Genomic DNA, 26,564 nt, shown 5'->3' with positions numbered 1-26,564 from the left:
ACCTGTGTCGGGTTATCAAGACCATGAGTTTCTTCAATAGGTAAAGGATTAAGATCATATGTTTCTTCAACAGGCGGTAAATTAAGACCATGTATTTCTTCAATAGGAGGTAAATTCTTAACATCTTCAGCTTTAATACCTTTTTCTTTCATAGATTTCTTTGCCTCTTGCATATCTTCAGGACTGAGAAATAGAATACCCCTCTTCTTCAGAGTTGGCTTAGGAATAGGCTCAGGAATTGGCTCCGGAGGTGTCCAATTATTTTCATTTGTCGACACATTATTCGATAGAATTTTAGCTTCATCCGGTGTTCTTTCCCTAAAAACAGAACCAGCACACCTATCCAGGTAATCTCTGGAAGCATCGATTAGTCCATTATAAAAGATATCAAGTATTTCATTTTTCTTAAGAGGATGATCAGGAAAAGCATTAAGTAATTGGAGAAGCCTCCCCCAAGCTTGTGGGAGACTCTCTTCTTCAATTTGCACAAAATTATATATATCCCTTAAAGCAGCTTGTTTCTTATCAGCAAGGAAATATTTAGCAGAGAAGTAATAAATCATATCCTAGGGACTACGCACACAACCAGGATCAAGAGAATTAAACCATATATTAGCATCACCCTTTAATGAGAACGGAATATTTTAAGGATATAAATGTAATGGTTCTCTCATTAGTAGTGAACAGGGTGGCAATATGATTTAATTTAGTAAGATGTGCCACAACAGTTTCAGATTCATAGCCGTGAAAAGGATCAGATTCAACCAAAGTAATTATATCAGGATCAACAGAGAATTCATAATCCTTATCGGTAACACAGATAGGTGAAGTAGCAAAAGCAGGGTCAGGTTTCATTCTAGCATTTAGAGATTGCTTATTCCATTTAGCTAATAACCTCTTAAGTTCATATCTATCTTTGCAAGCTAAAATAGCTAAATAAGCTTCTTTATCAAAAACATAACCCTCAGGAATAACAGGCAAGTCTTCATCATCAATTTCATCAGTATTATCAGATTTAATATTTTCAATCTCTCTAGCCCTAGCAAGTTGTTCATCAAGAAATTCACCAAGTGGCACAGTAGTATCAACATAGAAGTATTTTCATCATAAGTATCATGTATAGCAGAAGTAGCATCATCAATAACATGCGACATATCAGAATGAATAGCAGAAGCAGGTTTAGGTGTCGCAAGCTTACTTAAAATAGAAGGTGAATCAAGTGCAGAGCTAGATGGCAGTTCCTTACCTCCCCTCATAGTTGAGGGATAAATCTTGGTTCTTGGATCTTTCAAGTTCTTCATAATGATAAGCAGATATAAATCCCAAGTGACTCAAAGAATAGAGCTATGCTCCCCGGCAATGGCGCCAGAAAATAGTCTTGATAACCCACAAGTATAGGGGATCGCAATAGTTTTCGAGGGTAAAGTATTCAACCCAAATTTATTGATTCGACACAAGGGGAGCCAAAGAATATTCTCAAGTATTAGCAGCTGAGTTGTCAATTCAACCACGCCTGGAAACTTAGTATCTGCAGCAAAGTATTTAGTAGCAAAGTAATATGATAGTAGTGGTAACGTGGTAGCAAAAGGTAACAGTAGTAAAAGTAATGTTTTTGGTATTTTGTAGTGATGATAACAATAGCAACGGAAAAGTAAATAAGTGAAGAACAATATATGGAAAGCTTGTAGGCAATGGATCGGTGATGGAGAATTATGCCGGATGCGGTTCATCATGTAACAGTCATAACCTAGGGTGACACAGAACTAGCTCCAGTTCATCAATGTAATGTAGGCATGTATTCCGAATATAGTCATACGTGCTTATGGAAAAGAACTTGCATGGCATCTTTTGTCCTACCCTCCCATGGCAGCGGGGTCCTTACGGAAACTAAGGGATATTAAGGCCTCCTTTTAATAGAGTACCGGAACAAAGCATTAACACATAGTGAATACATGAACTCCTCAAACTATGGTCATCACCGGTAAGTATCCCGATTATTGTCACTTCGGGGTTAACGGATCATAACACATAATAGGTGACTATAGACTTGCAAGATAGGATCAAGAACTCTCATATATTGATGAAAACATAATAGGTTCAGATCTGAAATCATGGCACTCAGGCCCTAGTGACAAGCATTAAGCATAGCAAAATCATAGCAACATCAATCTCAGAACATAGTGGATACTAGGGATCAAACCCTAACAGAACTAACTCGATTACATGATAGATCCCATCCAACCCATCACCGTCCAGCAAGCCTACGATAGAATTACTCACGCACGGCGGTGAGCATCATGAAATTGGTGATGGAGGATGGTTGATGATGATGATGGCGACAGATTCCCCTCTCCGGAGCCCCGGACGGACTCCATATCAGCCCTCCCGAGGAGGTTTTAGGGCTTGGCAGCGGCTCCCTATCGTAAAACGCGATGAATCCTTCTCTTTGATTTTTTTCTCCCCGAAACACAATATATATAGTTGGAGTCAGAGGAGTTCCAGGGGGCCCACGAGGTAGGGCGGCGGGCCGTAGGGGGGCAGGCGCACCCCCACCCTCGTGGACAGGTGGTGGGCCCCCTGGCCTTCATCTTTTGTAGGTATTTTTTATATTTTCCAAAAAGTTGCTCCGTGAAGTTTCGGGTCATTCCGAGAATGTTTGTTTCTGCACATAAATAACACCATGGTAATTCTGCTGAAAATAGCGTCAGTCCGGGTTAGTTCCATTCAAATCATGCAAGTTAGAGTCCAAAACAAGGGCAAAAGTGTTTGGAAAAGTAGATACGACAGAGACGTATCAATCAGCAGCAAGATAAGTCAGGTACAAGATCAACGGTATATTTTTAGTCAAAGGTATGGGTCATATAAAAAATTTTGGCCCAGCAATGCATGATGCTTGAAATATGTTATCATACGAAATAAAGTCAGAATGTGATATGCTCAAGGAAGACAGTTAAACAAATTTTGTCATGCAAATATTCAGCCACAGAATATCATGGGTGTCTGTGTGTGTGGATTTCAGTCTGCATATCACCATGAAGTTTTATATATAAGAAACTAAGTATTCTTCCATGCATTATCGGAAGAAATTTATGATGCAAGGCTCCTCAGCATGATATGTGAATAAATTCTGGTCCACGATACCCGGTCTTTCTCAACAAGATACCTCGGTAAAAGCTTCTGCAGACGGAAATAAATTTTTCTCAACAAGAAAAACCGAGGGGAAGCTTCTCAAGTACGAAAACCCATCTTCTCCTGCACAATACTCATGTCAAGCTTCGTGTGTAAGATATCGAGGCTTCTTCTGCATGCTACCCAGATAAAAGCTTCGAGTAGAAGCTAATGAGCCCTCCTCGGCAAGCTACACGAATGGCTTTTCTCTGTAGATCGAGGATCAGATTTGCAATAATTTTGTTAGAGGAACAATGCAGTCAAAACATACACCTACCGCAAGGATCGAGTGTTCGGAGGCATATTCTTCTTATACATATGGTGAGCATGCACCCCCAATCATATCAGTCACTCATACGAGGTACAGATCCAACATATATACTTAAAGGAAAGTCGGATCCCACAGCCTCACAAATCATGCAAAGGAAGATAAGTAGAGATGCATCTCATGAATTACAAGGATCTCATATCCCGCTGACCCGCTGGGAATGAATAATATGGAAAATCCAAATGGGTATACCGACAAAATGAGAAAGTCAAAAGCCGAACAATCAGCTCAGACCCGGTATACTCACCATATACAACAGCCTCATAAATCATGCAAAGGAAGATAAGCAGAGATACATCTCATGAATTACAAGGATCTCATATCCTGCTGACCCGCTGGGAATGAATAATATGGAAAATCCAAATGGGTATACCGACAGAAAGTAAAAAGCCAAACAATCAGCTCAGACCCGGTATACTCACCATATACATGGTCAGTCTGTCAAGAAAAGCAATTGTCCGTCAGCCCCCGTCAGGCCAGTCTCAAGATGTAAATATTTGAGGTATGACACAGCTATACCTCCATACACCGTTATATTGCTCAAGCCAAAGGAAATAAATCAAAATCAGTACTACCTATGAGCAATCAGATCCTAACAGAAGATTCCCATGATCAACTCTCAGCATTTATTGAAGCCAGAAGGCCTTCATTTATTTGGAGCACCCCATGACAGAAGTATTAAGGTTTTCATGACAAAAGGGAAATTTATGCTCAGATCCATTGGATACCACCACAGGTATATGATACGTCCATTTTGCATCATGCTTTTATATCGATATTTATTGCATTATGGGTTGTTATTACACATTATGTCACAATACTTATGCCCATTCTCTCTTATTTTAAAAGGTTTACATAAAGAGGGAGAATGCTAGCAGTTGGGATTCTGGGCTGGAAATGGAGCAAATATTAGACACCTATTCTACACAGCTCCAAAAGTCCTGAAACTTCACGGAAGACGTTTTCAGAATATATAAAAAATACTCAGGGGAAGAGATTCACCAGGGGGGCCACACTCTGCCCACGAGGGTGGGGACGCCCTACCCCCCTAGGCGCGCCCCCTACCTCGTGGGCCCCTGGTGGCCCTCCGGTGGCCATCTTCTGCTATTTGAAGTCTTTCGATGGGAAAAAATAAGAAGCCATCTTCTCGGACAAAACTCCGCCGCCACGAGGTGGAACCTTGGAGGAACAAATCTAGGGCTCTGGCGGAGCTGTTTTGCCGGGGAAACTTCCTTCCCGGAGGGGGAAATCATCGCCATCGTCATCACCAACGCTCCTCTCATCCGGAGAGGGCAATCTCCATCAACATCTTCATCAGCACCATCTCCTCTCAAAACCCTAGTTCATCTCTTATATCCAATTCTTGTCTCCGAGTCCGGGATTGGTGCTAGTAGGTTGCTAGTAGTGTTAATTACTCCTTGTAGTTGATGCTAGTTGGTTTAATTGGTGGAAGATCATATGTTCAGATCCTATATGCATATTAATACCCCTCTGATTATGAAAATGTTTATGCTTTGTGAGTAGTTACGTTTGTTCCCGAGGACATTGGAGAAGTCTTGCTATTAGTAGTCATATGAATTTGGTATTCCCGAGGACATGGGAGATGTATGTTGTCTCTCCTCTAGTGGTGTTATGTGAACGTCGACTACATGACACTTCACCATTATTTGGGCCTATAGGAAGGCATTGGGAAGTAATAAGTAGATGATGGGTTGCTAGAGTGACAGAAGCTTAAACCCTAGTTGATGCGTTGCTTCGTAAGGGGCTGATTTGGATCCATATGTTTCATGCTATGGTTAGGTTTACCTTAATACTTTTGTTGTAGTTGCGGATGCTTGCAATAGAGGTTAATCATAAGTGGGATGCTTCTCCAAGTAAGAACAGTACCCAAGCACTGGTCCACCCACATACCAAATTATGAAAGTACCGAACGCGAATCATATGAGCATGATGAAATCTAGCTTGATGATATTCCCATGTGTCCTCGGGAGCGCTTTTCTCTATATAAGAGTTTGTCCAGGGTTGTCCTTTGCTACAAAAAGGATTGGGCCACCTTGCTGCTCTTTATTTACTTTTGTTACTTGTTGCTCGTTACAAATTATCCTATCACAAAACTATCTGTTACCACTTATTTTAGTACTTGTAGAGAACACCTTGCTGGAAACCGCTTATCATTTCCTTCTGCTCCTCATTGGGTTCGACACTCTTACTTATCGAAAGGACTACGATAGATCCCCTATACTTATGGGTCATCAAGACTCTTTTCTGGCGCTGTTGCCGAGGAGTGAAGCGCCTTTGGTAGGTGGAATTTGGTAAGGAAAAATTTATATAGTGTGCTGAAATTTACTGTCACTTGTTAGTATGGAAAGTAATCCTCTGAGGGGCTTGTTCGGGGTACCTTCACCCTGACCAGTAGAGCAAAGAGTTGCTCCTCAACCTATTGAACCTACTGAAAATGAAAATGTCTGCTTTGAAATTCCTTCAGGTATGATAGAGAAACTGCTAGCTAATCCTTTTTTAGGAGATGGAACAAAACATCCTGATGAGCATCTAATATATGTGGATGAAGTTTGTGGATTATTTAAGCTTGTAGGTGTACCCGGAGATGTTGTTAAGAAGAAGGTCTTCCCTTTATCTTTTAAGGGAGATACATCGACATGGTATAGGCTATGTGATGATATGGTGTCTTGGAATTACAAACGGTTGAAATTGGAATTTCATCAGAAGTTTTATCCTATGCATCTTGTTCATCGTGATCGCAATTATATATATAATGTTTGGCCTCACAAAGGAGAAAGCATCGCTCAAGCTTGGGGGAGGCTTAAATCAATGTTATATTCATGCCCCAATCATGAGCTCTCAAGAGAAATGATTATTCAATTTTTTTATGCTCGGCTTTCTGATAACAATCGCATCATGCTTGATACTTCGTGTCCTGGCTCTTTTATGATGAAGACTATTGAATTCAAATGGGATTTATTGGAAATAATTAAACACAACTCTGAAGACTGGGACCTCGACAAAGGTAAGGAGTCAGGTATGACACCTAGGTTTGATTGTGTTAAATCTTTTATGGATACCGATGTTTTCCGTAAATTTAGCACTAAATATGGACTTTATTCTGAGATAGTAGCTTCTTTCTGTGAATCTTTTGTTACTTAGGTTGATCTTCCCAAGGAGAAGTGATTTAAATATCATCCTCCCATAGAAGTAAAAGTAGTTGCACCTATTAAAGTTGAATAAAAGATTGTCACTTATAATGATCCTATTGTTCCTACTTCTTATGTTGAGAAACCACCTTTTCCTGTTAGGATAAAGGATCATGCTAAAGCTTCAACTGTGGTTCGTAAAAGCAATATTAAAACTTATACACCTCATCAGCAAATTAAAGTTGAACCTGATATTGCTATTGTTAAAGATCTCTTGTCTGATAATATTGATGGGCATGTTATTCATTTCCTTGATGAGACTGCTAGAATTGTTAAACCTTGTGCTAAAGATAAAAACATACCTGTGGTAGGCATGCCTGTTATTTCTATTAAAATAGGAGATCATTGTTATCATGGCTTATGTGATATGGGTTCTAGTGCTAACGCAATACCTTATTCCTTATACAAAGAAATTATGCATGATATTGCACTTGCTGAGATAGAAGATATTGATGTCACAATTAAACTTGCCAATAGAGATACTATTTCACCAATGGGAATTGTTAGAGATGTTGAAGTCTTGTGTGGGAAAACTAAATATCCTGCTGATTTTCTTGTTCTTGGTTCCCCACAAGATAGCTTTTGTCCCATTATATTTGGTAGACCCTTCCTGAACACTGTTAATGCTACCATAGATTGCAAAAGGGATGTTGTTACTATCGGTTTAGATGATATGACTCATGAATTTAATTTCTCTAAACTTAGTAGACAACACCGTGAAGAAGAATTACCTAGTAGGGATGAAATTATTGGTCTTGCTTCTATTGTCGTACCTCCTAGTGATCCTTTAGAACAATATTTGCTAGACCATGAAAATGACATGTTTATGAATGAAAGAAGGGAAATAAATGAAGTATTCTTTAAACAGGAACCTATTCTGAAACACAATTTGCCTGTTGAAATCCTAGGGGATCCTCCTCCACCCAAGGGTGATCCCTGATAGGTCTCCAACGTATCTATAATTATTGATTGCTCCATGCTATATTATTTACTGTTTCAAATGATTATGGGCTTTATTATACACTTTTATATCATTTTTGGGACTAACCTATTAACCCAGAGCCCAGTGCGAGTTTCTGTTTTTACCCTATTTTAGGGTTTCGAAGAAAAGTTAAACCAAACGGAGTCTAATTGACCTGAAACTTCACGGAACTCCTTTTTGGAAGGAAAGAAGCCACGAAGACTTGGAGTACACATCGGGGGATTTTTGAGGAGGTCATGAGGCAGGGGGGTGCGCCCACACCCCTGGGCGCGCCCTCCACCCTCTTGAGCCCCTCGTGGCCCCCCTGACGTACTTCTTCCGCATATATATATCTCCATATACCGTAAAAACATCTGTGGACACAATAGATCGGGAGTTCCGCCGCCAGAAGCCTGCGTAGCCACCGAAAGCCAATCTAGACCCGTTCCGGCACCCTGCCGGAGGGGACAATCCCTCTCCGGTGTCCATCTTCATCATCCCGGTGCTCTCCATGACGAGGAGGGAGTAGTTCTCCCTCGCGGCGGAGGGTATGTACCAGTAGCTATGTGTTTGACCTCTCTCTCTCTCTCTTGTGTTCTTGAGATGATACGATCTTGATGTATTGCGAGCTTTGCTATTATATTTGGATCCAATGATGTTTCTTCCCCCCTCTACTCTCTTGTAATGAATTGAGTTTACCCTTTGAAGTAATCTTATCGGATTGAATCTTTAAAGATTTGAGAACACTTGATGTATGTCTTGCCGTGGATATCTGTGGTGACAATGGGATATCATGTGATTCACTTGATGTATGTTTTGGTGATCAACTTGCGGGTTCCGCCCATGAACCTATGCATAGGGGCTGGCACACGTTTTCATCGTGATTCTCCGGTAGAAACTTTGGGGCACTCTTTGAGGTCCTATGTGTTGGTTGAATAGATGAATCTGAGATTGTGTGATGCATATCATATAATCATACCCACGGATACTTGAGGTGACATTGGAGTATCTAGGTGACATTAGGGTTTTGGTTGATTTGTGTCTTAAGGTGTTATTCTAGTACGAACTCTTTAATAGATGGATCCGAAAGAATAACTATGACGTGGTTTCGTACCCTACCATAATCTCTTTGTTCGTTCTCCGCTATTAGTGACTTTGGAGTGACTCTTTGTTGCATGTTGAGGGATAGTTATGTGATCCAATTATGTTAGTATTGTTGAGGGAACTTACACTAGCGAAAGTATGAACCCTAGGCCTTATTTCCACGCATTGCAATACCATTTACGCTCACTTTTATCATTCGTTACCTTGCTGTTTTTATAACTTCAGATTACAAATACCTTTATCTACTATCCATATACCACTTGTATCACCCTCTCTTCGCCGAACTAGTGCACCTATACAATTTACCATTGTATTGGGTGTGTTGGGGACACAAGAGACTCTTTGTTATTTGGTTGCAGGGTTGCTTGAGAGAGACCATCTTCATCCTATGCCTCCTACGGATTGATAAACCTTAGGTCATCCACTTGAGGAAAATTTGCTACTGTCCTACAAACCTCTACACTTGGAGGCCCAACAACGTCTACAAGAAGAAGGTTGTGTAGTAGACATCAAGCTCTTTTCTTGCGCCGTTGCCGGGGAGGTTAGCTCTTGAAGGTATATCTTTAGATCTTGCAATCGAGTCTTTTAGTTTCTTGTTTTATCACTAGTTTAGTTTATAAAAGAAAATTAAAAAATGGAATTAAGTTTGCCTCATACGCTTTATCTTTTTAATATCTATCATGAGAATAAGGATTCCGATAATTGTGCTCAAGTGCTAGAAGAAGAATGCATTAGAATGTTTGGCACTAAATAATTGAATGATGAGAATGATTGCAATGTTGTTAGTATAAATTCCTTGAATATCCATGATGCTAATGATATGCAAAGCCACAAGCTTGGGGAAGCTATGTTTGATGAAGATGATATTTTTGTCCCCCAAGTTTTGATGAGCAAATTTATTATGATGAAAGCATGCCTCCTATCTATGATGATTATTGTGATGACTTGTATGCTATAAAGAATAATGATAACCATGAAAATTGTCATCTTGATCTTAATTTTTAATCACATGATAGTTATTTTTTTGATTTGGTCCCACTACTATTCATGAGAAGAAGTTAGCTTATGTGGAGAGTAGTAAATTTTCTATGCTTGTAGATCATGAAAAGAATGCTTTAGGTGCTGGTTATATTGTTGAATTCGTTCATGATGCTACTGAAAATTATTATGAGGGAGGAATTTATGCTTGTAGGAATTGCAATAATATTAAGTTTCCTCTCTATGTGCTTAAAGTTTTGAAGTTATGCTTGTTTTACCTTCCTATACAAGTTGATTCTTGTTCCCACAAGTTGTTTTCTCACAAAATCCCTATGCATAGGAAGTGGGTCAGACTTAAATGTGTTAGTCATATTCTTCATGATGCTCCCTTTATGTTACAATTCTTATCTTTTATGTGAGCATCATTGAAATCATCATGCCTAGCTAGGGCGTTAAACGATAGCGCTTGTTGGGAGGCAACCCAACTTTATTTTTGTTCCTTCCTTTTTGCTCCTGTTTAGTAATAAATAATTCATCTAACCTCTGTTTAGATGTGGTTTTATGCTTTTAATTAGTGTTTGTGCCAAGTAGAACCGTTGGGAGGACTTGGGAAAAGTCTTGTTGATCATGCTGTAAAAAACAGAAACTTTAGCATTCACGAGGATTGCTGCAATTTTTATTTGGAGAGTTCTATTTAGTTGATTATTTTTGCAGATGATTAATAGATAAATTCCTAAGGTCCAGCAATTTATTTGAGAATTTTATGAGTTCCAGAAGTATACGTTTGATCCAGATTACTATAGACTGTTCTGTTTTTGACAGATTCTGTTTTTCATGTGTTGTTTACTTATTTTGATGAATCTATGGATAGTAAAAATAGTTTATAAACCATATAGAAGTTGTAATACAGTAGGTTTAACACCAATATAAATAAAGAATGAGTTCATTACAGTACCTTGAAGTGGTGATTTATTTTCTTATACTAACGGAGCTTACGAGTTTTCTACTTTAAGTTTTGTGTTGTGAAGTTTTCAAGTTTTGGGTAAGGATTCGATGTACTATGGAATAAGGAGTGGAAAGAGCCTAAGCTTGGGGATGCCCCAGGCACCCCAAGGTAATATTCAAGGATATCCAAGAGCCTAAGCTTGGGGATGCCCCGGAAGGCATCCCCTCTTTCGTCTTCGTTCATCGGTAACTTTACTTGGAGCTATATTTTTATTTACCACATGATATGTGTTTTGCTTGGAGCGTCAATTTATTTTGTTAGGATTTGCTTTCTGTTATTTAGAACAATGTTTTGCATCTTTTATTTCAATAAAAGTGGCATTGATAGCCTTTACTATGCCTATTTTAGAAGTCCACATGTTGCTGTTTGAAAACAGAAAGTTTACCGCTGTTGCAATAATTCCCTAGAAAATTCAAAATGTGAAAAATGTTGAAACCTTTTGAATATTAAGCTCTGGTAAATTTACTACAGTGGGAATTTTCTTTCATAATTTTTGGATCTAGGGAAGTATGGATGTTGCTGCATTCTTTACAGACTGTCCTGTTTAGGCAGATTGCTATTATGTTTGCATTGTTTGCATATGTTTGCTTCTTTAATGATTCTATTTGAGGATAGGACTATTAAATATGCAGAGGCATTTAGTATGACAAGTTGAATAATAATTTTAGGGATTTGCTACAGTAGAGTATGATAAGGTTTTGGCAATGGTTTATACTAACTTATCTCACAAGTCCTTGTTGAGTTTTGTGTGGATGAAGCTTTTGAGATTTAGGGATACCGTGATATGAGAGGAATTAAGGAGACACAAAATCTCAAGCTTGGGGATGCCCAAGGCATCCCAAGATAATATGTAAAGAACTCTCAAGCGTCTAAGCTTGGGGATGCCCCGGTTGGCATCCCACCTTTCTTCTTCAACAACTATCGGTTAGTATCGGTTGATCCTAAGTTTTTGCTTCTTCACATGATGTTTTCTATTCTTAGATGTCATTTTATTTTGCTTTGCTTTATGTTTGAATAAATTATCAAGATCTGAAATTATTAAATGTTCGAGAGTCTTCACATAGTTGCATAATTATTCAACTACTCATTGATCTTCACTTATATCTTTCGGAGTAGTTTGTTGTTGCTCTAGTGCTTCACTTATATCTTTTAGAGCATGGTGGTAGTTTTATTTTGAGGAAATAGATGAACTCTCATGCTTCACTTAGATTATTTTGAGAGTCTTAAATAGCATGGTAATTTTCTTAAAACCCTAATATGCTAGGTATACAAGATTAGTAAAAACTTTCATATAGAGTATTGAATACTAAGAGAAGTTTGATGCTTGATGATTGTTTTGAGATATGGAGGTAATAATATGAAAGTCGTGCTAGTTGAGTAGTTGTGAATTTGAGAAATGCTTGTGTTGAAGTTTGCAAGTCCCGTAGCATGCACGTATGGTAAACGTTGTGTAACAAATTTGAAACATGAGGTGTTATTTGATTGTCCTCCTTATGAGTGGCAGTCGGGGACGAGCGATGGTCTTTTCCTACCAATCTATCCCCCTAGGAGCATGCACGTAGTGCCGAGTTTTTTGATGACTTGTAGACTTTTGCAATAAGTATGTGAGCTCTTTATGACTAATGTTGAGTCCATGGATTATACGCACTCTCACCCTTCCATCCTTGCTAGCCTCTTCGGTACCATGCATTGCCCTTTCTCACATTGAGAGTTGGTGCAAACTTCGTCGATGCATCCAAACCCCATGATATGATACGCTCTGTCACACATAAACCTCCTTATATCTTCCTCAAAACAGCCACCATACCTACCTATTATGGCATTTCCATAGCCATTCCGAGGTATATTGCCATGTAAATTTCCATCATTCCATTCATCATAACACATTCATCATTGTCATATTGCTTAGCATGATCATGTAGTTGACATAGTATTCATGGCAAAGCCACCGTTCATAATTCTTTCATACATGTCACTCTTGGTTCATTGCATATCCCGGTACACCGCCGGAGGCATTCATATAGAGTCATCTTTGTTCTAGTATCGAGTTGTAATCATTGAGTTGTAAATAAATAGAAGTGTGATGATCATCATTATTAGAGCATTGTCCCAAGTGAGGAATAAAAAAAGAGAAAGGACATAAAAAAGAGAAGGCCCAAAAAGGGGAGAAAGGCCATAAAAAGAGAAGGCCCAAAAAAATGAGAGAAAAAGAGAGAAGGGACAATGATACTATCCTTTTACCACACTTGTGCTTCAAAGTAGCACCATGATCTTCATAGTAGAGAGTCTCTCATGTTATCACTTTCATATACTAGTGGGAAATTTTCATTATAGAACTTGGCTTGTATATTCCAACAATGGGCCTCCTCAAGTGCCCTAGGTCTTCACGAGCAAGCAAGTTGGATGCACACCCACTAGTTTCTTTTGTTGAGATTTCATACATTTATAGCTCTAGTGCATCTGTTGCATGGCAATCCCTACTCCTTGCATTAACATCGATCAGTGGGCATCTCCATAGCCCATTGATTAGCCTCGTTGATGTGAGACTTTCTCCTTTTTTGCCTTCTCCACATAACCCCCTCATTATTCTATTCCACCCATAGTGGTATATCCATGGCTCGCGCTCATGTATTGCGTGAAAGTTTATAGGTTTGAGATTACTAAAGTATGAAACAATTGCTTGGCTTGTCATCGGGGTTGTGCATGATGAGAGCATTCTTGTGTGACGAAAATGAAGCATGACTAAACTATATGATTTTGTAGGGATGAACTTTCTCTAGCCATGTTATTTCGAGAAGACATAATTGCTTAGTAAGTATGCTTGAAGTCTTATCATTTTTATGTCAATATGAACCTTTGTCTTGAATCTTACGGATCTGAATATTCATACCACAATTAAGAAGAATTGCATTGAAATTATGCCAACTAGCATTCGACATCAAAAATTCTGTTTTTATCATTTACCTACTCGAGGACGAGCAGGAATTAAGCTTGGGGATGCTGATACGTCTCCAACGTATCTATAATTTTTGATTGCTCCATGCTATATTATTTACTGTTTTGAATGATTATGGGCTTTATTATACACTTTTATATCATTTTTGGGACTAGCCTAATAACCCAGAGCCTAGTGCCAGTTTCTGCTTTTACCCTGTTTTAGGGTTTCAAAGAAAAGGAAAACCAAACGGAGTCCAGTTGACCTGAAACTTCACGGAACTCATTTTTGGAAGGAAAGAAGCCCAGAAGACTTGGAGTGCATGTCGGGGGATCTGCGAGGTGGTCACGAGGCAGGGGCGCGCCCTCCACCCTCGTGAGCCCCTCATGGCCCCCCTGACGTACTTCTTCCGCCTATATATCTCCATATACCCTAAAAACATCCATGGACACAATAGTTCGGGAGTTCCACTGCTAGAAGCCTCCGTAGCCACCGAAAGCCAATCTAGACCCGTTCCGGCACCCTGCCGGAGGGGGCAATCCCTCTCCGGTGTCCTTCTTCATCATCCCGATGCTCTCCATGACGAGGAGGGAGTAGTTCTCCCTCGGGGCTGAGGGTATGTGAGGGAGTCCTGGATTAGGGGGTCTCCAGACAGCCAGACTATATCCTTTGGCTGGACTGTTGGACTATGAAGATACAAGATTGAAGACTTCGTCCCGTGTCCGGATGGGACTCTACTTGGCGTGGAAGGCAAGCTAGGCAATACGGATATGTATATCTCCTCCTTTGTAACCGACCTTGTGTAACCCTAGCCCCCCTTCGGTGTCTATAGACTACTAGGGAAAAGCCTATACACAGAATCTTACCAGCAGCGCGCTTTAAAATCAGGCGCTGCTGCTAAGTAGCAGCAGCGCGGGTTTTTAAACCTCGCTACTACTAAGTTGATAGTAGTAGCGCTGGTTTTTAACCCTCGCTACTACTAAGCGGTTTCTACCGTGCCCCCCGGGACATGCCATAGTAGTAGCGCGGGTTTTTAACCCTCGCTACTACTAAGTTGATAGCAGTAGCGCTGGTTTTTACCCCTCGCTACTACTAAGCGGTCTTTAGCGTGCCCCTGGGCCATGCCATAGTAGTAGCGAGTGTTATAAACCCGCGCTACTACTAAGTTTTTACCCCTCGCTACTACTAAGAGGTCTCAACCGTGCCCCTCTGGGACATGCCATAGTAGTAGCGAGGGGTAAAATCCCTCGCTACTACTAAAGGTCCCATTTTGAAACTCTACCCCCCCCCCCCCCCGTGGATCGCCTTTTCAGTTTTGTAAAAAGCAAAAGAAAATGATAAAAACTTCAAAAATTAAAATCCTTCGAGATGTAGTTATGTTACTACATCTACTAGTTAGGAAAATTTAAAAACTTAAATTTGGACATGTTTTGCAAAAAGTGTAGGGAAAATGTAAAACGGCTATAACTTTTGCATACGATGTTAGAAAAAACGTATAATATATCAAAATGTTTCAAAAATTAAAATCCTTCGAGATGTAGTTATGTTCTTACATCTAATAGTTAGGAAAATTTAAAAACTTAAATTTGGACATGTTTTGCAAAAAGTGTAGGGAAAATGTAAAACGGCTATAACTTTTGCATACGATGTCAGAAAAAAAACGTATAATATATCAAAATGTTCAGCACGAAAATCCGCATATGATGGAGACCGCTACGGCCTGTTTGCAAATTTTTAGAATCCTCAAATTCTAAAAGGAAGAAAAGTTATGCTCAAATTTCAGTTTTTTTTAAATTTTAGTCAAATCTGGTCAAACTGTGGTCAAACTACTTATTCAAGATGTATTAGTGTGTTGCTAAATAATTATTCAAGAATATTAGTGTTACTAAATAATTATTTCAGTTTTTTGGAATTTTGGTCAAATCTGGTCAAACTGTGGTCAAACTTTGGTCAAAATATGGTCAAACTCCTTATTCAAGAAATATTAGTGTTACTAAATAATTATTGTGGTTTAGAACAATAGTTTTAAACTCAAACAGCGAAATGTGTGACTTCATGCTCAAGCTAAACTCCCGAGGGTTAATAGGATTGACATCTTACTATTGTCAGGAAAACAACAAGTGCAGACTTGGAATCGAGGGAGAATAGAACCCGGAAGTTAAGCGTGCTCAGGCTGGAGTAGTGAGAGGATGGGTGACCGTCCGGGAAGTTAGATGATTTGGAATGATGAGGGGTGATTAGAGATTAAATTGAGCAGCGATGAGGGTGATTATAGATTAGAGGTTAAAATAATTCAGAAATTTGAAAATTCGGGCAAAAAATTCAAAAAAAAAAATCTGCGGGTTAGTAGTAGCGCGGGTTTTTACCCACGCTACTACTAACGGACGTAGTGGTAGCGCGGGTGCGCCCGCGCTACTGCTATACGTTAGCTGTAGCGCCTTATTAGTAGCGCCGGCCCCTGCGCTGCTAATAGGCCCAAAACCCGCGCTGCTGCTAGGCTTTTCCCTAGTAGTGATATAAACCGGGGAGTTTTAGTCCGTAGGACAACATACAATCATACCATAGGCTAGCTTCTAGGGTTTAGCCTCTCCGATCTCGTGATTAGAGATTAAATTGAGCAGCGATGAGGGTGATTAGAGATTAGAGGTTAAAATAATTCCGAAATTTGAAAATTCGGGCAAAAAATTCGAAAAAAAAATTTGCGGGTTAGTAGTAGCGCGGGTTTTTACCCACGCTACTACTAACGGACGTAGTAGTAGTGCGGGTGCGCCCGCGCTACTACTATACGTTAGCTGTAGCGCCTTATTAGTAGCGCCGGCCCCCGCGCTGCTAATAGGCCCAAAACCCGCGCTGCTGCTAGGCTTTTCCCTAGTAGTGATATAAACCGAGGAGTTTTAGTCCGTAGGACAACATACAATCATACCATAGGCTAGCTTCTAGGGTTTAGCCTCTCCGATCTCGTGGTAGATCGACTCTTGTACTACTCATATTATCAAGAATAATCAAGCAGGACGTAGGGTTTTACCTCCATCAAGAGGGCCCGAACCTGGGTAAAACATCGTGTCCCCTGCCTCCTGTTACCATCCGCCTTAGACACACAGTTCGGGACCCCCTACCCGAGATCCGCCGGTTTTGACACCGACATTGGTGCTTTCATAGAGAGTTCCTCTGTGTCGTCGCCGTTAGGCTTGATGGCTAATTCGATCATCCATAGCGATGCAGTCCAGGGTGAGACTTTTCTCCCCGGACAGATCTTTGTATTCGGCGACTTCGCACTGTGGGCCAACTCGCTTGGTCATCTGGAGCAGATCAAGAGTTACACCCCTGGCCATCAGGTCAGGTTTGGAAGCTTAAACTACACGGCCGATATCTGCGGAGACTTGATCTTCGACGGATTCGAGCCCCTGCCTAGTGCCCCACACGGCCACGATGAGCATGGTCTAGCTCTGCCATCGGACAGTGTCTAGGAGATCGCGCCGGCAACTGCTCCGACCCTCAATTCGGAGCCAGCTATGCCTCCCATGGGCGGGTGGATAGACCCCGCCACGGAGGCCGCACTCTCATCGGCGATCGAGCCGAGTATCGACCTTACCCTCCACGAGAGCCGTGATGCCGAACTACCGGATTCCTCCCTGGCCACGGACTCCCAACCGCCTGCGCCCGTGCCTATTGAATCCGATTGGGCGCCGATCATGGAGTTTACCTCCACGGATATCTTTCAGCACTCGCCCTTCGGCGACATACTGAACTCATTAAGATCTCTCTCCTTGTCAGGAGAGTCCTGGCTGAACTATGTCCGGCAGGATTGGGATGCGGATGACGAAGAAATTCGCCGCCCACCCACCACCCAGTTAGTAGCCACTGTCGACAACTTAACCGACATGCTCGACTTCGACTCCGAAGACATCGACGGCATGGACAACGATGCGGGAGGTGAAGAGAAACCACTGCCCACCGGGCACTAGACAGCCACCTCATCATATGATATATACATGGTGGACACACCCAAAGAAGGCAACGGCGATGAGACAGCAGAGGATGACCCCTCCAAAAAGCAACCCAAGCACCAGCGTCAGCGGCGCTGCTCTAAGTCTCGCCAAAGAAAAAGCGGTGACCCCAGCACAGGAAATAATAGCACTCTGGACAGTGCCGAAAATGACAACAATCCCCTCTAGCAAGATTTAGGGCAGGAGGATGGAGAAGCCAGCCCTCTAGAGAGAACGGCAGATGGAGAGGCGGAGGATGATAATTGCATGCCTCCCTCCGAAGACGAGGCAAGCCTCGACGATGATGAATTTGTCATGCCTGAGGATCCCGTCGAACAAGAGCACTTCAAGCACCGGCTTATAGCCACGGCAAATAGCCTTAAGAAAAAGCAACAGGAACTTCAAGCTGATCAAGATTTGCTAGCTGACAGATGGACTGAAGTCCTTGCGGCCGAGGAATATAAACTCGAACGCCCCTCCAAGAGTTACCCAAAGCGTAGGTTGCTACCCCTACTGGAGGAGGAAGCACTCAAACCTACATCTCCATCATATGATGCGGCTGACCGGCCACCTCGTGGCCGTGACAGAGAGGCATTTCAGCCAAAAGCTCAGCCTGCACTCCGACGCCACACACCTAAAAATGTATTGGAGGACAAAGCAAAACATGCAAGATCGATCTACGGATCACGAGGGCGCGCCACTATGCGAGACAATAATCGTCACGCCGGATACAGTAAAAGTAAGTCCGGCTGGGCCAAACACAGCGGGCAAGACTCATTCGAGCTGCGTCGCGATATAGCCCAGTACAGAGGCGCCGCACACCCCCTATGCTTCATAGACGAAGTAATGGATCATCAAATCCCAGAGGGTTTCAAACCCGTAAATATAGAATCATACGATGGCACAACAGATCCTGCGGTATGTATCGAGGATTTCCTCCTGCATATCCACATGGCCCACGGTGATGATCTACACGCCATCAAATACCTCCCACTCAAGCTCAAAGGACCAGCTCGGCATTGGCTCAACAGCCTGCCAGAAGAGTCCATTGGCTGTTGGGAAGATCTGGAAGCCGCATTCCTCAACAACTTCCAGGGCACTTATGTGCGACCACCGGATGCCGATGACTTGAGCCACATAATTTAGCAGCCAAAGGAATCGGCCAGGCAATTCTGGACATGGTTCCTAACAAAGAAAAATCCAATCATCGACTGTCCGGATGCAGAGGCCCTAGCAGCTTTTAAGCACAACATCCGCGATGAGTGACTCGCCCGGCACCTTGGCTAGGAAAAGCCGAAATCTATGGCAGCCCTCACGACACTCATGACCCGCTTTTGTGCGGGAGAAGATAGCTGGCTGGCTCGCAGCAATAACATATCAAAGAACCATGGTACTTCGGATACCAAGGATGGCAATGGCAGGTCACGTCGCAACAAACATAAGTGCCGCATTAACAGTGACAATACCGAGGATACGACAGTCAATGCCGGATTCAAAGGCTCTAAACCCAGTCAGCGGAAAAAGCCATTCAAAAGAAGCACTCCAGGCCCGTCCAATTTGGACCGTATACTCGACCGCTCGTGTCAAATACATGGCACCCCCGACAAGACAGCCAACCACACCAACAGGGATTGTTGGGTGTTCAAGCAGGCCAGCAAGTTAAATGCCGAAAACAAAGATAAGGGGTCACATAGCGACGACGAGGAGGAGCCCCGGCAGTCGAACACCGGAGGACAGAAGAGGTTCCCCCCACAAGTACGGACGGTGAACATGATATACGCAACCCACATCCCCAAGAGGGAGCGGAAGCGTGCGCTAAGGGACGTATATGCGTTGGAGCCAGTCGCCCCAAAGTTCAACCCATGGTCCTCTTGTCCGATCACCTTCGATCGCAGGGACCACCCCACTAGTATCCGTCATGATGGATTCGCCGCACTGGTCCTAGACCCAATCATTGATGGATTTCACCTCACTCAAGTCCTTATGGATGGCGGCAGCAGCCTGAACCTACTTTACCAGGACATAGTGCGCAAAATGGGTATAGACCCCTCAAGGATCAAACCCACAAAAACGACCTTCAAAGGCGTCATACCAGGTGTAGAGGCCCATTGCACAGGCTCAGTCACACTGGAAGTGGTCTTCGGATCCTCGGATAACTTCCGAAGCGAAGAATTAATCTTCGATATAGTCCCGTTCCGCAGAGGCTATCATGCACTGCTCGGGAGAACCGCATTTGGGAGATTCAATGCGGTACCGCATTATGCATACCTCAAGCTCAAGATGCCAGGACCTCGGGGGGTCATCACAGTTAATGGAAACACAGAGCGCTCCCTCCGCACGGAGGAGCACACTGCGGCCCTCGCAGCAGAAGCGCAAAGCAGCCTCTTAAGGCAATCCACTAGTTCGGCGATTAAGGACCCGGACACCTTCAAGCGCGCCCGGAGTAATCTGCAACAAGACCGCCTGGCTTGTTCCGAGCTCGCATAGCAATGCAGCCCCCACCCCGGTCCCAGCCAAACGGCAAAATCCGTGCCACGCGTACATAATTACGCATTAAAAATATCATGGGCACAGGTGTGGAGGGGGGCACAACTATGGCACTTCCCAAGACGTGGCTCAACCGCACTAGGGGCTTCCCGCTCTGTTATTTTTCTCTTTCAAGACTTTAATCTCTGGAAATCTTGTCCATCAGTATGATTGACGGACACATGATGCAGCAACCAAGGAGGCAGAAAGCTACGTCGCACCGCGGAACTCCCAGGTGGATTACGATAACGAGTGAAATATTTGCTTTAATACCATTCCTCAGCTTGCCCTTGGAAGGGACATGTCAAATAGTCCTACTTTTTGCTTATCGCACTACTTGTATCATGTTGCTTTAACTCACCTTTTTGAATAAACAATGCATAGCACTAAGACTATTATTGCATTCTTCTTATATATATATATATATATGTTCATTCATGACATCCAGCACCCGTACACTCTGGTACGGCCAATACGCTAGGGGCTTAAGCATACCCCATACTACGGCGTGAGAAGTCCGAACACTTTCGACAGTGCGGCACCCCAAACTTATAGCATTATATGCATCAGCTCCGAATCATGTCTTGGGTCAATAGTTGGGTTTGCCCGGCTCCCATGTTTTGGTACATTACGTTTCGCTGTATCGGTTAGGTAGCACTGGGGGAACTACTGCGATTGTGCCCCGGTTCTGCTGGGCTAAGCACCTCAGTAGAGAAAGCTAAAACTGACTGTCATGATAAGGCGAGAGACTGGTCGATGTTCGAGATGTTTCGAGTCCCTAAAGACTTATGCCGCTTAGAGCGAGGAGTCGGCTCTCTCCGGCTTAAGGCATGTATAGCGCCCCGAATTCGGTCTTCCGAATACTACGGGCTTCGCCGAAATTTAAAATTATAGAATTCTATGGCTAAGTGAGAGTGATAAAGCATTATAGTCCGATTGCCTTGTTCATTGTGCTGACCACCTCCCTCGAAGGACCCAAAAATGGGAACAAGAGTGCCCAGGTTTATCCCGAACACCCCAGCACTCGTGGCATGGGGGCAGAAGCCGACGACTAGCAATCTCTCAGATTTGATAAACAGCAAACAGAAGGTAATATTTTAAATTCAAACAAGTGTTGCATAGTGTATATGAACAAGTTTTCATACCCCAGGATCACACGAGCAAGTTCATTCAAATATTACATCTTTTGCACACTCGTCCGCTACAAGACGGGCACCCTTCAGGACACCCTCATAATACATCTCGGGGTGGCGATGCTCCTTGCCCTGCAGCGGCCCTTCCTTCACCAGCTTCACGGCGTGCAGCTTGGCCCAGTGCACCTTCGCACGGGCAAAATCCTAGCGTGCACCTTCGATGCAGACGGACCGCTTGATGACTTCCAGCCGTGGGCAGGCTTCCACAAGACGCCTCACCAGGCCGAAGTAGCTGTTGGGAAGGGCGTCGCCAGGCCACATCCGGACTATAAAGCCCTTCATGGCCTGTTCGGCCGCCTTGTGCAGCTCGACCAGTTGCTTCAGCTGGTCGCTCATAGGCATCGGGTGTTCGGTCCCAGTATACTGAGACCAGAACAGCTTCTCCGTCGAGCTTCCCTCCTCGGCCTCGTAAAACCTTGCAGCATCCGACACGCTGCGGGGCAAATCTGCGAATGCTCCTGGAGAGCTCCGAACTCGGGTGAGTAATAAATAATTTACTCTCACATGCTTGATTTTCATATTGAATGCCTTAGCCGCCGCTATCTTCCTCATCGCCTCAATCTCCTGGAGGGCCTTTTGGGCTTCGGCCTTGGCATTTTTTGCGCTCTCAAGGGCCGCGGCGAGATCGGACTCTCGCATCTTCAAGTCAAGCTCCAAAGCCTCGTGCTTCGTCACGAGAGCCTGGAGCTCTTGCTGCGCCTCGCCCACCCGTGCCTCCTGCTTTTCCCGCTCGGTACGCTCCTTAGCCGCTTTGTTTTCGGCCTCGGATAGCGCTTGCTTCAGGGCCGCCACCTCGGTCGTGGCCCCTAGAAAATTCATGATGATCCTGTCATTTCGCAATCGCATCTTCTTTATATATTCAAATCCCAGGATTAGAATAGTTATTCTGATCACAACGGGCTATATATAGTCCCGACGCCATCTTCCTGAGATCCGGAGAAATCCATCGGACCGATTACAGAAAAAGCCCACGCCCACCCCCACCCCACCCACTGCCCCCTGATTCCCACCTGACCTCCCTCGATCCCCTGCACCGAACGCCCAACACCCTCTGCATCGTGCCGCCGCCACCACCCTCCCTGGATCTCGCCGCCGCATGCGTCCTCCCCCACGACGGGAGTGGCTACTCCGCCAAGCCTGGCGAGCGTCCTCCCCCATGGCCAGCGTGCCTCCTCCGCTGCGACCGGCAAGCTTCCTCCCCCACGGTCGGTCTTCCTCCTCCCCAACATCCGTCGCCCTCTATATAGGGTCCCGTGGCGCCACCCGCCATTGCCCCTCGGCCCGTGCCCCGGCACATCCTCTCCGGCGTGCCTCCAGCCGCCACCCTCCAACTCCGGCACCTCCTCTCCTACACAGGACTACAGCACCTCCTCCGACCCCCGCCACCCACCGCCCGATGTGTTGCTGTCCAAAACGGATCCACACCGCTACTCCCCCTCCTGGTTGATGCCACCAGCAGAGTTCAGGCAGTTCGTGTTGGGTTTCGTAGTAATTTCAAAAAATTTCCTACGCACACGCAAGATCATGGTGATGCATAGCAACGAGAGGGGGAGAGTGTGATCTACGTACCCTTGTAGATCGACAACGGAAGCGTTAACTTGGTTGATGTAGTCGTACGTCTCCACGGCCCGACCGATCAAGCACCGAAACTAAGGCACCTCCGAGTTCTAGTACACGTTCAGCTCGATGACGATCCTCGGACTCTAATCCAGCAAAGTGTCGGGGAAGAGTTCCGTCAGCACGACGGCGTGGTGACGATCTTGATGTACTACCGTCGCAGGGCTTCGCCTAAGCACCACTACAATATTATCGAGGACTATGGTGGAAGGGGGCACCGCACACGGCCAACAATATGATCACATGGATCAACTTGTGTGTCTAGGGGTGCCCCTTGTCTCCGTATAAAGCCTCAAAGGAGGGGGGCCGGCCGGCCACCATAGGGCGCGCCAGGAGGAGTCCTACTCCTTCCGGGAGTAGGACTCCCCCCTTTCCTAGTTGGAATAGGATTCGTGAAAGGGGGAAAGAGAGAGGGAAGGAAGGGGGCGCCGACCCCCTCTCTCCTTGTTCTATTCGGACTAAGGGGGGGAGGGGCGCGCGGCCCATCCCTGGCCACCTCTCCTATCTCCCACTAAGGCCCACTAAGGCCCATATACCTCCCGGGGCGTTCCGGTAACCTCCCGGTAATCCGGTAAAATCCCGATTTCACCCGGAACGCTTCCGATATCCAAATATAGGCTTCCAATATATCAATCTTTATGTCTAGACCATTTCGAGACTCCTCGTCATGTCCGTGATCACATCCGGGACTCCGAACAAACTTCGGTACATCAAAATGCATAAACTCATAATATAACTGTCATCATAACCTTAAGCGTGCGAACCCTACGGGTTCGAGAACAATGTAGACATGACCGAGACACGTCTCCGGTCAATAACCAATAGCGGAACCTGGATGCTCATATTGGCTCCTACATATCCTACGAAGATCTTTTATCGGTCAGACCGCATAACAACATACGTTGTTCCCTTTGTCATTGGTATGTTACTTGCCCGAGATTCGATCGTCGGTATACCATACCTAGTTCAATCTCGTTACCGGCAAGTCTCTTTACTTGTTCCATAATACATCATCCCGCAACTAAATCATTAGTTGCAATGCTTGCAAGGCTTCAGTGATGTGCATTGCCGAGAGGGCCCAGAGATACCTCTCCAACAATCGGAGTGACAAATCCTAATCTCGAAATACGCCAACCCAACATGTACCTTTGGAGACACCTGTAGAGCTCCTTTATAATCACCCAGTTACGTTGTGACGTTTGGTAGCACACAAAGTTTTCCTCCAGCAAACGGGAGTTGCATAATCTCATAGTCATAGGAACGTGTATAAGTCATGAAGAAAGCAATAGCAACATACTAAACGATCGGGTGCAAAGCTAATGGAATGGGTCATGTCAATCAGATCATTCAACTAATGATGTGATCCCGTTAATCAAATGACAACTCTTTTTCCATGGTTAGGAAACATAACCATCTTTGATTAACGAGCTAGTCTAGTAGAGGCATACTAGTGACACTCTGTTTGTCTATGTATTCACACATGTATTATGTTTCCGGTTAATACAATTCTAGCATGAATAATAAACTTTTATCATGATATAAGGAAATAAATAATAACTTTATTATTGCCTCTAGGGCATATTTCCTTCATCCTCACCCGCATATTTTTTGCACCGCAAGAGCACGGATAACCCCGAGCGATGCTCGGGGGCTATCTCCGCATTTTATTATAGTTACATCACTGTTCACCCCGGCGCCAACCAGAGTTGGCCCGGGAGCTGGCTGCTTGGCCTGAGACATTAGTTCCCGCAGACGGGTTAGTACCGTGCGCGGTACCAAAGGCCCACTCTTAGTCACAGACCATCGAGCGGCTGTCCGACTAGAAAGAGTGAACGTTGGAGGCCACCCACGCGAAAAACGTCCGGGAAGAAAAACGGATCGGGCGATCCAGCCGTTCCCTTTACAAGTATCTACTCGGTTGAATCTGCTCCCAGACTCTGAGTACTGTACACTCCACTTCGTGGCCCACTCTCAGCCACAGACCGCAGAGCGGCTGTCCGGCAAGCAAGAGCACAAGCCAAAAAGTGGAGTGAACACAAAAAAGATTAAGGGGGCTCGAACGAAATCGAGTCGGCACCCTCTGCATTAAAGTTGCAATGCTTAGGGCAAACATTTGATATATCTGCATGGACTAACTTTGTCTTTTTCATGATCATTTCCATGAACACTCGCCAAAAAACCTCCGCCCAACTTTGCCAGGTTACCCGGAGGCTTGGGGGCTACTTTCGGAGTAATTGGACACGGATACCCCGAAGACGGCAAGACAAGAATTCAAGACATCGGGGCTAGCAAAGCCCCTCAATCCAACTACCTGGCTGGCGGCTGACTGCTGGCTGCTGACTGCTCCACCAGGCCGACTGCTGGCTGCCGACTGCTCCACCAGGCCGACTGCTGGCTGCCGACTGCTGACTGCTGGCTGCTGACCGACTGCTGGCTGCCGACTCCTCCACCAGGCCGACTGCTGGCTGCCGACTCCTCCACCAGGCCGACTGCTGGCTGCCGACTCCTCCACCAGGCCGACTGCTGGCTGCCGACTCCTCCGCCAGGCCGACTGCCCGAAGTAAACTGCAGTCTGACGAGACACCGACGGGACGACCATACCGCGACGTCATCTACAGTGTACTGTGTCCCCTGGGTACTAATTTATAAAGTGCCCTAGGGGACAAGCATGACATGCACCATGCCACTAGCCATGCCTACATAGCTTGGCTTATAAGCTACCCAAGGTAGCTTACTAAAAGTGCAACTATCCCTAGGTGGTTTTGGTAATTCATAACAACATATAGCTCATTGAGCTAATGCTATTCCAAGATGATTGTTTCAGGAAAGCTCAATGATTGGCATGTCATGGATGTGAAAGTGGAACCCTCAAAATGCTAAGGACAAAGGATTGGCTCAAGCTCAAACGCTCAAGACTCTTCATCTTATATTTTAGTGATCCAAGATCACATTGAGTCTTTAGGAAAAGCCAATACTATCAAGGAGGGATGAGGTGTTGCTTAATGAGCCTCTTGCTTCATGTGCTTAGTGATATGATCCAAAACCCTCAACTACTTTCCCATATCCACATATGACCTAAACCCTAAGACAAACTCGGTCCTACCGATTCTTCCTATCCGACGCCACCGAGTTTCACTTGTCATAAGCCAGTGCCAAACCCTAGCAATTCGGTTCTACCGATAGGGATCTCGGTCTCACTGAGATGGGATTGCAAACTCTCTATTACCTTTTCGTAACTTTTCAGTCTCACCGAAAGAGCGAATCGGTCCCACTGAGATTGCAATGTAAATTCAGTGTTTCCCCTTTGTAACTTTTCGGTCTCACCGAAAGAGCAAATCGGTCCCACCGAGTTTGCCTGACCAACTCTCGGGTTAGCTAATTACCAAATTCGGTCTCACCGAGTTTGTGTAATCGGTCTCACCGAGATTACGTTATGCCCAAACCCTAACCATATCGGTCCTACCGAGTTGCATGTCAGTCCCACCGAAAATCTCTAACGGTCACTAGGTTTACATTTTCGGTCCGACCGAGTTTTTTGATTCGGTCCCACCGA

The sequence above is a fragment of the Triticum urartu genome, chromosome 2A, assembly GCF_056163025.1.
Source record: "Triticum urartu cultivar PI428250 chromosome 2A, HENAU_Tu73, whole genome shotgun sequence".
Taxonomy (NCBI): domain Eukaryota; kingdom Viridiplantae; phylum Streptophyta; class Magnoliopsida; order Poales; family Poaceae; genus Triticum; species Triticum urartu.
The sequence above is the reverse complement of the archived record's forward strand: the minus strand, read 5'-3'. Positions refer to the sequence as shown.